This window comes from Elephas maximus, chromosome 10 (assembly GCF_024166365.1).
Source record: "Elephas maximus indicus isolate mEleMax1 chromosome 10, mEleMax1 primary haplotype, whole genome shotgun sequence".
Classification (NCBI taxonomy): Eukaryota; Metazoa; Chordata; class Mammalia; order Proboscidea; family Elephantidae; genus Elephas; species Elephas maximus.
In genome coordinates this window covers 16601474-16616197 of record NC_064828.1, presented here as the reverse complement: position 1 = coordinate 16616197, position 14724 = coordinate 16601474, and positions in this window count along the sequence as shown.

Genomic DNA, 14724 nt, shown 5'->3' with positions numbered 1-14724 from the left:
AAGTATAACCTTTATATCAAAAAGCCTTCTTGGGGATCTGGTTCAGTAATGGAACCTAAGTTCCCTACTGCCTATCTTTCCGACAAATTACAACTACAAACTCTGGATAGAATAAAAAAAAAAAAATACCGGCCAAAAAATAGACCCATGCATATATGGTCAATTAATTTTCAACAAAGGTGCCAAGATAATTCAATGAGGAAAGAATAACATTTTCAACAAATGGTGTTGGATCAGCTGGATATTCATAAGAGAGAAAATGAACATTGACCCTTACCTTTCACCATACACACACACACACAAAAAAAATCAACTCAAAATGAGTCATAGAATTACTTAAAAAAACCTAAAATTATGTAACCCCTAGAAGAAAATAGGAGAAAAATCTTTGTGACCTTGGGTTAAGTAAAGTTTTCTTAGAAGAACAAAAAAAATTTTTTTTTTGATCAAAGGAAATTCATCAAAATTAAAAACCTCTGTTCTTTGAAAGCCACCATTAAGAAAACATAAGGTAATCACTGCTAGAGAAAATGTTCACAACCCATATATCAGACAAAGGACTTGTACCCAGAATGTATAAGGAACTCTTATAATTCAATTATAAGAAGACAACATATTTTTTTTAATGGCAAAAAAATTGAACAAAAAAAGAGAGGTTATATGAATGGCAAAAAACATGTTTAAAAAAATGCTCAACAGTATTAATCATTCCAAAAGCAAAACATCAAGCCCATTGCCGTTGAATTGATTCCAACTCATAGAGACCCTATAGGACAGAGTAGAGCTGCCCCGTAGAGTCTCCAAGGAGCACCTGGTGGATTTAAACCACCAACCTTTTGGTTCGCAGCTGTAGCACTTAACCACTACACCACCAGGGTTTCCTATTAATCTCTGGGGAATGTAAATTAAAACCACAAGGAGATGCTACTACACATCTACTAGAATGCCTTAAATTAAAAAGACTGACTATACCAAGAATTGGAGCCCTGGTGGTGCAGTGATTAAGAGCTTGGCTGCTAACTAAAAGGTGGGCAGTTTAAATCCACCAGCCACTCCTTGGAAACCCTGTGGGGCAATTCTTCTCTGGCCTATAGGGTCACTATGAGTTGGAATTGAGTCGATAGCAACAGGTTTGGTTTTTTTTAGTTATACCAAGCATTGATGAAGACACATAGCAACTTGAACTCTTATACACTACTGGTGCATATGTAAAATGATACAACTTTTTGGGAAAATACTTCAGTAGTTTCTTGAAACATAAGCCTACTGTATTACCCAGCCATTCCATACCTAGATATTTACCCAAGAGAAATGAAAACACATATCCACACAAAGACTTGAACATGAAAGTTCAGAGCAGTTTTATACGTAATAGCCAAAAACTGGAAACAACCCAAATGTCCATCAACAGGTAAGTGAATAAACAAATTGTGATAGATCTATACCATGGTATATACACTAACCCAACAAACCAACCGAGTGCCGTTGAGTCAATTCCGACTCATAGCGACCCTATAGGACAGAGTAGAACTGCCCCATAGAGTTTCCAAGGAGCGCCTAGCAGATTAAAACTGTTGACCCTTTGGTTAGCAACTGTAGCACTTAACCACTATGCCACCAGGGTTTCCCATGGTATACTACTCAGCATTAAAATGGAACAAATTATTGATGCGTACAAGAGTATAAATGAATCTCTAAATCACTAGGCTGTGTAAAAGAAGACAAACCAAAAAACTAAAAGGAAAAAAATGCATAGTGTAGGATTCCATTTATATAAAATACCAGAAAACGCAAACTGATGTGACACAGAGTAGATCAGTGGTTGCCTGGTGTTATGGACTGAATTATGTCCCCTAAAAATATGTGCTGTAAATCCTAACCTCTGTGCCTGGGATTACAATCCCACTTGGGAATGAGTTGCCTTTGCTATGTTAATGAGGAACGATTAGTGTAGGGTGTACCTTGAATCAATCTCTTTCGAGATATAAAGAGATTAAAAATCGAACAGAGGAGATATGGGACAAGACAGATGTCAAGACACAGAAACAGCTCCAAGAAACCAGAAAGCAGAAACTGAAGAGGCAAGGACCTTCCTCCAGAGTCAAAGAGAGAGAAAGCCTTTCCACAGAGCAAGTGCCCTGAATTTGGACTTCTAGCCTCCTAAACTGGGAGAAAATAAATTGCTGTTTGTTAAAGTCACCCACTTGTGGTATTTCTCTTACAGCATCATTAGATATCTAAGGCAGAATTTAGTACTGGAAGAGTGCAATACTGCTCTAACAGATACCTGATAGTAAAAGCTTAGCTTGCCTTGAAGAGATTTGATAGTATTATGAATTCAAAGGCAATTCTGGTGGGGGCTCAGAAAGAAGTGAGGAGAGCTAGAGAGAAAGTATCGTCTTAGAGAATACATATGGCACCAGCAGCAGAATGTTGCTAGAAATATGGATGTTAAATATGCTTCTGGTGAGGCTTCAAAAGAAAATGATAAACACATGATTGAACAATTGAGGAAGGACAATGCTTTATATGCAGTGGCAAAGATCTTGCCTGAATTATATTCAAATGCTTGGCAGAAGGTAGCACTTGTAAGTGATGAACTTGAATATCTGGCTGATGAGATTTCCAAGCAAGATCTTAAAAGGGCCACATGGTTTCTCCTTGTAGCTTATAGTAAAACGCTAGAGGGAAGAGATAGACTTAAAAATGAACTGTGCAAAACAAAAACTTAAAGATTTGGAAAATTCTGTTGTATAAACTAAGGATGTGTCCTAGAATTTTCACCAAGAATGTGGCTACAAAATCTTTTGTTAAAGAGATTAAGCCTGTGACTAATGGGTCTAACCAACTACCGTAGCAGAAAATCAATCAGCTTAGACTGAAGGGGACAGAGAAAGAATAAAAGGAAAGAACGCTGTCTGCCTTGGGAATTCTACAGGCAGGAAACAGAACAAAGGAGCTACATCTGTTCTTCAAAAAAAGAAAAGTATCATCGGTGGAGCAGTTGAGATCAGCAGAACTGTTGGAAGGAGCAGAGGGAGCAGGGCTTTCTCAGTTTCAAAGCGTGGGGCCACTGTCTCCTGGATCTCAAATGGTAGGGGCCACTGCCTCCTAGGTGATCTTCGCCAACCCGGACTCGGAGTGTGGGGCTGTCATTAAGGTGTGTCAGGGGTATGGGGCTGCTGCCCAAAGCTGTGAGGGTGGGGCTGCCATGCTCAAGGGGCAAAAAAACGGGGCCTACTGGGGCCAAATGGGGTGGGGCTGCCATTCAGAAGGGCTAGGAGAGTGGGGCTGCCCAAAGTAGAGGGAGCAGAGTTGCCATCTCAGTGGGCCTGGAAAGTAGAGCTCAGGTTCAAGGGACCTCTACCCAGAATCCAGAGGGTGTGGCCAACAGCAAGAGTCTGGAGGGCAGGGCCCTTACCCACATAGTCCCAAAGAACAGAAGATTGTTTTCAAACCTTGAGAACCAATGTAATTTGTTTTGCTAGGTCTTGGACTTGCTTGGTGCCTGTTACCCTGTCTTTCCCTCCAATTTCTCCCGTTTGTAATGGAAAGGTCTGACTTGTGCCCGTTATACCATTGTACCTTGGAAGCAGATAACTTGTAGTCTAGATTTCACAGGTTCACAGATGAAGAGGAAGTTTTCCCAGGATGGAATATACTTCAACTTTCACCCATATTTGATTTAGATGATTCAGAAGACTAGATTTTGAACCTGGAGTTGATTTAAGACTTTTGGGATGTTGTGAGAGGAAGAATGAGTTTTCCATGTAGCAAGGACATGAATGTGGGGGGGGGTGGGTCAAAGTGTGGAATGTTATGGATTGAATTATGTTTCCCAAAAATATGTTATAACCCTAACCTCTATGCCTGTGGTTGTAATCCCATTTGGGAATGGGTTGTCTTTGTTATGTTAATAAGGCAGAATTAATGTAGGGTGTATTTTGAATCAAATTCTTTTGGGATATAAAAGAGACTAAACAATCAAGCAGAAGAGAGGTGGGGTAAGATAGATATCCATACACACAGAGATCTCTAAGGAATCAGGAAGCAGAAGCTGAAGAGACAAAGACTTTCCTCCAGAGACAACAGAGAAAGAAAGCCTTCCCCTAGAGTGAGTGCGCTGAATTTGGACTTCTAGCCTCCTTAACTGTGAGAAAATAAATTTGTTTGTTAAGTCCACCCACTTGTGGTATTTCTGTTACAGCAGTACTAGATAACTAAGACACCTAGGAATGAGGGCCAAGAGAAGAGTGGATTACAAAGGGGCATGAGGAAACTTTGCAGGGTGATGGAAATATTTGTTACCTTGATTGTGGTAATAGTTTCGTGAGTATATACATTTGTCAAAGCTCATCAAATTGTGTACTTTAAATACATGTAATTTGTTGTACATCAATTACACCTTAATAAAATTGTTTAAAAGAAAAAAGTGTTTACAAAAAAGAAAAACAATGAAAACAGTGTGGATGCCTCCATCTGCCATTCCACTCTGTAAGTCTGAGGTGAGTGATATGACTCCGCTCTTCCTTCAGCTGATCCGCTGATCATATGTCTCTCGTTCTAGGAGCAGCTCAGCATTTGAGTATAATTCTAGTGTTTAAAATGCACTTTCTTATACAACACAACCTCTAAATGCAAACACCCAACTGAAGAAACAATTACCTATTCCAGAAATGGAAAAAAAAATTGTGTTATACAGTAGTTCCCCTTTATCCAGTTTCGCTTTCACTGGTTTCAGCTACCAGCACTCAGCTGTGGTGTGAAGTTCTTGCATTCAAGTAACCCTTATTTTCCTTCATAATGGACCCAAAGCTCAAGAGCTGTGATGCTGGCAATTCGGATATGCCAAAGAGAAGCCATAAAGTGTTTCTATTTTATTATTACTTATTTTTGTTAATCTCTTACTGTTTCTACTTTATAAATTAAACTTTATCATAGGTATGTATAGGAAAAACATAGTATATATAGGATTCGGTACTATTCACGTTTCAGGTATCCACTGTTGGTTTTGGAACATATCCTCACCGATAAAGGGGGATTACTGTTCTTACTAGGAAACAGGATATTGACATAGAATCTAAAGAATAGTGACATGGAATCTACCTATTCATAAGGATATTTTTATTTTATTTTATTTTATTTTCATCAGAGGTGCTGACTTTAGAGCTCCTGTATAAGGGGAACTTCGCTGTTTCTTTTTAGACTTCCAGAACAGCTCTGTGAGATAGCCAGGGTAAGCATGGCTATCCACATTTGACAGATGAGGAAACAGGCTCAGTGAGATTGTGACTTGCAAAAGTTACACAGCCACTTATTAGTGGCAGTCTCACTCTAAGAACCCAAGTCTCAGTTTAGCACACTTTGAACCATATCACCTACCTCCACATGTTGTCATTTCGCTTATCACACAAAAGCATTACTTACTGACTATCTTTGCCCTGAGTCCAAGGAGAATTCTCACAGCAACTACGAGCTATTTGCATTATTAGAGCAGAAGCTCCTGCTGCTAACTCCTGGCTCTTTCTCAATATTGTCTTCTGTCTTAATTAAAAAGGAAAATATGGCCAAATATGGTAGCCTTATAACGCTCACCTTTCAATCATAATCAAAATTTAACTGACAATCAAGATGTCAGTTATCCAAGCCTCAGGAAGAAAGGAGAAAGATGAGGCCAAATTATGATGATATGATCCCACAAACTCTGAAGAACGAACACCCCAGGGAAGTTGCCGACCTTCCCAGAGGCAAATGAAATTGTCTAGCATATAACCAATCCTATCATGTGAAGATACTCCCCCAGGCATCTATATACACATGTCATCTTTATATACTGCAACTGTAGCCCTTGGTAAGGGCTGGAAATTTTAACTAGAGCACAAATAATAACCTTTCCTTCAGGGATCTTAGAAAGAACATTTCTATATGGGAAACTGGGGGGGGTTGGATAAAATGACCTGTAAGGGTAACTTTCATTCTAGAAGTTTAAAAACAAACAATCTCCAAACCATTAGCCAACACATTAGTCGTACCTAGGAATAATTTTGCCACGACTGGCAAATATTACAGGGATACCGGCCACTGCCTAAGTCTCCACTGATGGGGCCTTAGCAGCGAACAACGAAGACTGAACAAGTTCATCTAACACAGGTGTCACAACAAGGACAGAAAACATTCCATGCCTGACCCAGATGAGAAGTACCTTAAATAAGAGTTTGGTTACCCCAGATGTTTAGAAGGCATACACTTGAGAAGAGAGAGACTACACTCTAAGAGTTGTATTTGCCCTAGGGACATATTTCCTGCCTTTAACAGGTTTCCATTCAGAAGAAAACACGAGTGTTTAGCATGGTGAATTTAGCATACAGATTCACAGGTTTGGTAGCAGTCACAGTTACCCCAGGTTGAGGCTGAGGCTTGACCTGAGCTCTGATGTTTGAGGCTGCAATGCTCGATGCTCGATGGCTCCATTCCCCAGCTCGGTTGCAGTGTAGATGGAGATAACCAACCAGGTGCTGTAGGGTCAGCTATGATTCATGGCGATCCCACGTGTGTCAGAGTAGAACTGTGTTCCACAGCATTTTCAATGGCTGATTTTTCAGAAGCAGATCACCAGGACATCCTTCTGAGGCACCTTTAGGTGGACTTGAACCTCCAACCTTTCAGCTAGTAGCCAAGCATATTAACTGATTTGCTCCCAGAATCAGGGGAAATCAGAGCTCCTGAGTTCTCCCAGAGCCCTGGTGGCACAGTGGTTAAGAGCTCAGCTGCTAACCAAAAATTTGACAGTTCGAATCTACCAGCCACTCCTTGGAAAACCTATAGGGCAGTTCTACTCGCTATAAGTCAGAATCACCTTGGCCCCAATGGGTTTGCTTTGGGTTTGAGCTCTCCTAGATCTCTCAAGAAATGTGAAGAGTGACTTTTAAGAGAGATGCACAGGGCAAAATGCTAATTTCTTTTGTCTGGTTTACATGCATCCCTGAGTGAAAAGCGAAAACTATGACATTATGATCTCAGCGATTTGGGTCCTTGTTTGCGAAGTCTCAACAAATAGGCACCTGACCCAAGGCTTGGTCTGTGGATTTCTTTTGGTTTCATTGTTGTCTTTTTTCAAATCAAAGAATCATTGCGCCTGTACCTCGACTTTCCTCCCTTCTGGCCCAGTAGCAAACCAGGACCGTAACAAGCCGGCCGCTAATGCTCTACCGATGTGGGAATATCAGGAAGGTAAACAAATTTGGGTTTTGGGGCTGGGAAACAAATTTGCTTTCTCCTGTTGAGTTCCTTTCCTTAATTGACGAAAGCAAGACAGCCACGGGTCACTCCCTTCAAAACGCTCCTCAGGCCTGCATTCAGGACTGCCTTTATCCAACACCCACCCCCCCCCCCCGCCCCCCACACACACCAAGTAGCACTGCAATTGCACTTTTTTTCCGGCTGTTTTCTAGTTGCATAAAAGTGGCAGAGAATAAAATGCCAAGCACCCACTCAACCTCACCAGGTAGGAGGAGGAGAAGGAAAGAGGGAGCGGAATTGTTTCTTTCTCAAAACCAAACCCAGTGCTGTCCAGTCGATTCCGGCTCATAGCGACCCTATAAGACAGAGTAGAACTGCCCCATAGAGTTTCCAAGGAGCGCCTGGCAGATTCAAACTGCAGAGCCTACGGTTAGCAGCCACAGCACTTAACCACTACGCCACCAGGGTTTCCTTTTCTTTCTCAAGTGTGTTACAAAAAAAAAAAAACTTTCCCCAGGGCATAGACTGTTTGATTTCTCACAGAACTTTAGTAGATAGTTCTCTGAATAGGGGTGATTTGCACCTAGCTTTAACTAATGAGGAAACCCTGGTGGCATAGTGGTTAAGTGCTATGGCTGTTAACCAAAAGAGTCGGCTGTTCAAATCCTCCAGGCACTGTTTGGGAACTCTATGGGGCAGTTCTACTCTGTCCTATAGGGTCGCTATGAGTCAGAATTGACTGGACAGCACTTGGTTTGGTTTTTTTGGGGGGGGGGGGTTGACTAATGAAGGCCAAGAACAAGGCCTTAGAAAGTGTCTTAGGCTGGGTTCCCTAGGGAAGCAAAGCCAGTATAGCATATATGTATATAGAGAGAGAGAAAGAGAGATTTATATCAAGGAAATGGCTCACATGGTTGTAGAGGCTGAAACATCCCAAGTCCGTGGGTCAGAATAGAGGCGTCTCTTGATTCACGTAGCTGCAGGGCCTGGGGAACCCAAGATCAGCAGGTCAGAGAGCAGAGAGCTCTTACTCACAGGCCACAAAGATTGACGAATCCCCAGATTGGCAGGCAAGACCGCAAGTAAGCTGCTAGCTCATGTCCCAGGAACCAGAGGTCAAACAGGAGCCAGCTTGAGGATCCAGAATGAGAAAAACCCCATAAGCCTTGCCAGAATGTCCACTTTTATTCAATGCAGGCCACATGCCCAACGAAACTGTCTTTCAACTGATTGGCTGCTCACAGCAGATCCCATCATGGAAGTGATCACATTGTATCAAATCTCATTATGGAAGGGACCACAACATCATATGACTGCCAAACCACTGAGAATCATGGCCCAGCCAAGTTGACACATAACCTTAACCATCACCAAAAGGGTAGATCCAAGAGCAGAGCCATAGCCAAGAACCCCAGCCACAGGTAGAAATAGTATCAGGCAAGCTTCACTTGCTGAATGCATTTGTTTTCTCCAAACCTAAAATATTCCTTGTATAGACGGAGAATGTGATAAGCGGATACAGCTCAGTGATTGCAAAGGTGCTTCTTATGGTGTCAGTACTATATAGCCAAGCCAAGACCCCATTCCCCTAGGGTGGCAGGACTGAGAAGCTCTTGAGAATTCTGTCCCAGAAATAAATTGAGAGGGGGAGAAAACCTATGCAGAACTTCTTAGTATTCGAGAGGTGAGCTATTTATGATCTGCTTCTGTGATCCATGTGTTTTAATAATTTGTAATTTGCTAAGGCACAAATTTTAATCTCACTCCCAGCTCAGGAGGCGTATCAAAATGGGGCTTAGCTAGGTGGTGAGCCTATCTCACCAATAGCTGTCTCATCTCAGCACAGCTTTATTCACCCTTACTCATCATCACCTGGTTAAGCTCATAAAGTGTGGCAATCCAGGACTCATGAGTAGCTGCTGGGTTAAATACTTTAAGTTAAATGTGATTACACTCTAGCTAGGTGCTGACTTCTTCCTCATATCTGGGTCTGGACTAAACTCATTTGCCACTTCGGAGGTGAGTGTGAAAAGCCAGGGTAGGTGTCTCTCTGCAGCACCTTCCACCAGCAATCAGCAGTAGCAGATTTCCTATCCATGTGGTCCACCTATCACAACTGAGCATGGTATTGAGTTCTGAACTTGAGAACTGTGCGCGCTTGTGTTTCTTCAATTTAATTTAGATCTCTAATGTCTTCAGAAGAAAACATATTTTTTTTAATATAAGATGCCTTTGGACTGTGGAAGGATTATTTATCTGTTCATACCATTAATACATTATTTCTGACTCCCTGGATGTGTCTATATATATATATATATAACTTGTTGTCAAGTTGATTCCATCTCATGGCGACCCCTTGTGCACAGGGTAGAGCTACTGCATAGGGTTTTCAAGGCTGTGATCTCTTGGAAGTAGATTGCCATGCTTTTCTTCAGAGGCACCTCTCAGTGGGTGTGAACCATCAACCTTTCCATTGCTAGTCAATCATTTAACTCTCTGTGCCATCCATTTGCACCCCAATGTATATATATGTTGTTAGGTGCCATCCAGTCAGTTCCGACTCATAGTGACCATATATACAACAAAACACTGCCAGTCCTGTGCCATCCTCATTGTTTGAGCCCATTGTTGCAGCCACTTTGTCAATCCATCACATAGAGGGATTTCCTCTTTTTTTGCTGACCTTCTATTTTAACAAGCATGGCACCCTTCTCCAGGGACCGGTCCTTCCTGATAACATGTCCAAAGTACGTAAGATGAAGTCTCACCATCCTCGCTTCTAAGGAGTATTCTTGCTGTGCTTCTTCCGAGACAGATCTGTTCATTATTCTGGCAGTCCAGGGTATATTCAATATTCTTTGCAATAACATAATTCAAAAGCATCAATTCTTCTTCAGCCTTCCTTATTCATTGTCCAGCTTTTGCAAGCATATGAGGAGACTGAAAATACCATAGCTTGGGTCAGGCGCACGTTAGTTCTCCCAGTGACATCTTTGCTTTTTAACACTTTAAAGTGGTCTTTTGCAACAGACTTGCCCAATGCAATACGTTGTTTGATTTTTTTGACTGCTGTTTCCATGGGTGTTGATGGCGGATCAAGTAAAATAAAATCCTTGACAACTTCAATCTTTTCTCCAGTTATCACGGTGTTGCTTATTGGTCCAGTTGTGAGGATTTTTGTTTCTTTATGTTGAGGTACAATCCATACTGACAGCTGTAGTCTTTGACCTTCATCAGTAAGTGCTTCAAATCTTCTTCACTTTCAGCAAGCAAGGTTGCATCATCTGTGTATCTCAGGTTGTTAATGAGTCCTCCACAAATGCTGATGTTGTGTTCTTCTTCATATACTCTGGCTTCTCAGATTATTTGCTCAGCATACAGACTGAATAAGTGTGGTGAAAAGATACAACCCCGATGCACACCTTTCCTGACTTTAAACCATGTAGTATTCCCTTGTTCTGTTCAAAAGATCACCTCTTGTACAAGTTCCTCATGAGCACAATTAAGTGTTCTGGAATTCCTATTCTTTGCAATGTTATCCATAATTTGTTATGATCACACAGTTGAAAGCCTTTGCATAGTCAATAAAACACAGGTAAACATCTTTCTAGTATTCTCTGCCTTCAGCCAGGATCCATCTGACATCAGCAATGATATCTTTCATTCCATTTACTCTTCTGGATCCAGCCTGAATTTCTGGCAGTTCCCTGTTGATGTACTGCTGCAACCATTTTTGGATGATCTTCCACAAAATTTTACTTGTGTGTGATATTAACGATATTGTTTGATAATTTCCACATTCTGTTGTATCGTCTTTCTTCGGAATAGGCATAAATATGGATCTCTTCCAGTTGGTTGGCCAGGACGCTGTCTTCCAAATTTCTTGACATAGACAAGGGAACACCTCCAGCACTGCATCTGTTTGCTGAAACATCTCAGTTGGTATTCCATCAATTCCTGGAGCTTCATTTTTCATCAATGCCCTCAGGGCAGCTTGGACTTCTTCCTTCAGTACCATCAGTTCTTGATCATGTAATACGTCCTGAAATGGCCAAATGTCAACCAATTCTTTTTTGATATAGTTACTGCGTATTCCTTCCATCTTCTTTTGAAGCTTCCTGCATCAATCAATATCTTCCCTGGAGGAAGCTGCCACAACTTAATCAAGACAAGTTCATGGAAGCTCCATAGACACATCCAAACTCCCCGAGGGACTGAATTACTGGTCTGAGGGCCGTGGGGACCATGGTCTCAGGGAATATCTAGGTCAATTGGCATAACAGAGTTTATAAATAAAATGTTCTACATTCTACTTTGGTGAGTAGCATCTGGGGTCTTAAAATCCTGTGAGCAGCCATCTAGGATACTCCACTGTTCTCACTCCTTTGGGAGCAAGAAAGAATGGAGAAAACCAAAGATATAAGGGAAAGATTAGCCCAAAGGACTAATGGACCACATCTACCACTGCCTCTACCAGACCAAGTCCAGTACAACTAGATGGTGCCCAGCTACCACCACTGACTGCTCTGACAGAGATCACAATAGAGGGTTCCAGACAGAGCTGGAGAAAAACGTAGAACAAAATTCTAACTCACAAAAAAAGACCTGACTTACTGACCTGACAGAGACTGGAGAAACCCCGAGAGTATGGCCCCCAGACACCCTTTTAGCTCAGTAATGAAGTCACTCCTGAGGCTCACACTCAGCCAAAGATTAGACAGGCCCATAAAACAAAACAAGACTAAAGGGGCACACCAGCCCAGGGGCAAGGACTAGAAGACAGGAAGGAACAAGAGAGCTGGTAATAGGGAACTCAAGGTCGAGAAGGTGAGAGTGTTGACATGTCATGGGGTTGGTAACCAATGTCACAAAACAATATGCGTAGTAATTATTTAATGAGAAGCAGGTTTGTTCTATAAACCATCTAAAGTACAATCATTATATATATATATATGTATATATATACATATATAAAATCCCTGTAGAATCCTTCAATATAGCAACTTCAGCCTTGAATTTTTCTTCAGTTCTTTCATTGAGAAACACTGAACATGTTTTTCCCTTTTGTTTTCTAACTCCAGGTCTTTGCACATTTCATTATATTACTTCTGCTTGTTTTCTCAAGCTACCCTTTGAAATCTTCTCTTCAGCTATTTTACTTCATCACTTCTTCTGTTCACTTTAGCTACACTAGTTCAAGAGCAAGTTTCAGAGTTTCTCCTGACATCCATTTTAGTCTTTTCTTTCTTTTCTGTCTTTTTAATGACCTTTTGCTTTCTTCATGCATGATGTCCTTGATGTCATTCCACAACTTGTCTAGTCTTCAATCATTAGTGTTCAATATGTCAAATCTATTCTTGAGATGGTCTCTAAATTCAGGTGGGATATACTCAAGATTGTGTTTTGGCTCTCGTGGAATTTCTCTAATTTTCTTCAGCTTCAACTTGAACTTGCCTATGAGCAATTGATAGTCTTTTCCCGGCCCCTGCCTTGTTCTGATAAGCTTCTCCCTCATCTCTTTCCACAAATATAGTTGATTTGATTCCTGTGTATTTCATCTGGTGAGGTCCATGTGTATAGTCGTCGTTTATGTTGAAAAAACAGGTATTTGCAATGAAGAACTCATTTGCCTTGCAAAATCCAATCATGAGATCTCTGGCATCATTTCTGTCACCAAAGCCATATTTTTCAACTCTTAATCCTTCTTCTTTGTTTCCAGCTTTCACATTCCAATCACCAATAATTATCAGTGCATCCTGATTTCAGGTTTGATCAATTTCAGACTGCAGAAGTTGGTAAAAATCTTCAATTTCTTCATTTTTGGCCTTAGTGGTTGGTGTGCAAATTTGAATAATTGTCGTATTAACTGCTCTTCCTTACAGGAGTATGGATATTATTCTATCACTGACAGTGTTGTACTTCAGGGTAGATCTCAAAATGTTCTTTTTGTTGACTGTGACACCATTCCTCTTCAATTTGTCTCATTCCTGGCATAGTAGACCATATGATCATCTGATTCAAAATGGCCAATACCAGTCCATTTTAGCTCACTAATGCCTAGTATATCGATCTTATGCATTCCATTTCATTTTTACAACTTCCAATTTCCCTAGATTCATACTTCATACATTCAATGATCAAATTTTTAATGGACGTTTGCAGCTGTTTCTTTTCATTTTGAGTCATGCTACATCAGCAAATGAAGGTCCCAAAAGCTTGACTCCATCCAGGTCATTAAGGTCAACTCTACTTTGAGAAGGCAGCTCTTCCCCAGTCATATTTTGAGTGCCTTCCAACCTGAGGGGCTCATTTTCTGACACTACATGAGACAATGTTCTGCTGCTATTCATAATGTTCTCACTGGCCAATTTTTTCACAAGTAGACCTCCAGATCCTTCTTCCTAGTCTCTCTTAGCCTGGAACCTCCACTGAAACGTTTCCATCATGGGTGACCCTGCTGGCAACTGAAATACCGGTGGCATATCTTCAAGCACAGCAACACTCAAGCCACCACATTATGACAAACTGACAGACAAGTGGTGGTGTATATATACATATATATAAGAGCCCCCAAATACCTGGGAAAGGTGGTTTCCTTGGAAAATTCACTATAGAATCACCTAAGGGCTTGAAGTTTTTCTCATAAGAAACTTCATTTGGTGAAATTATTTAAATGTGATCCACAATCAACACCCATGGAAGCATCAGTCAAGAAATCAAATGATGTATTGCATTGAACAAATCTGCTGCAAAAGACCTCTTTAAAGTATTAAAAAGAAGTCACTTTGAGGACTAAGGTACTCCTGACCTAAGCCATGTTATTTTTAATCACCTCATATGCATGCAAAAGCTGGACAATGAATAAGGAAGACCAAAGATGAATTGATGTTTTCGAATTATATTATTGCAAAGAATATTGAATATACCATAGATTGTCAGGAAAATGAACAACTCTGTGTTGGAAGAAGTACAGCCAGAATGCTCCTTAGAAGCAAGGATGGTGAGACTACATCTCACGTACTTTGGACATATTATCAGGAGGAAGGGACCAGTCCCTGGAGAAGGACATCATGCTTATTGAAGTAGGAGGCCAATGAAAAAGAGGAAGACCCTTGAGGAGATGGATTGACACAGCGGCTGCAACAATGGGCTAAAACAGAGCAATGATTGTGAGTATGGCACAGAGCCGGGCAGTGTTTCATTCTGTCGTACATAGGGTCACTGTGAGTCAGAACCAACTGGATGGCACCTAACAACAACCTTGTCACCATGATTTAAAAAAAAATAACAAAAAATCAACCTACACATTTTCTTTATGAGAGATATGAGTCTACTTCCTTTAAAGGAACAGCATCTCTTGCTGGGTTATAAAATAGTTTTAGTAACATATATGCTGCTCCAAACTTGTTTAAAAGTAGTCAATATTCAATTCTGTGTCTGTTTTCAATGCTTAAATGAGAAGACATTTTGATTTATGATCCAGTG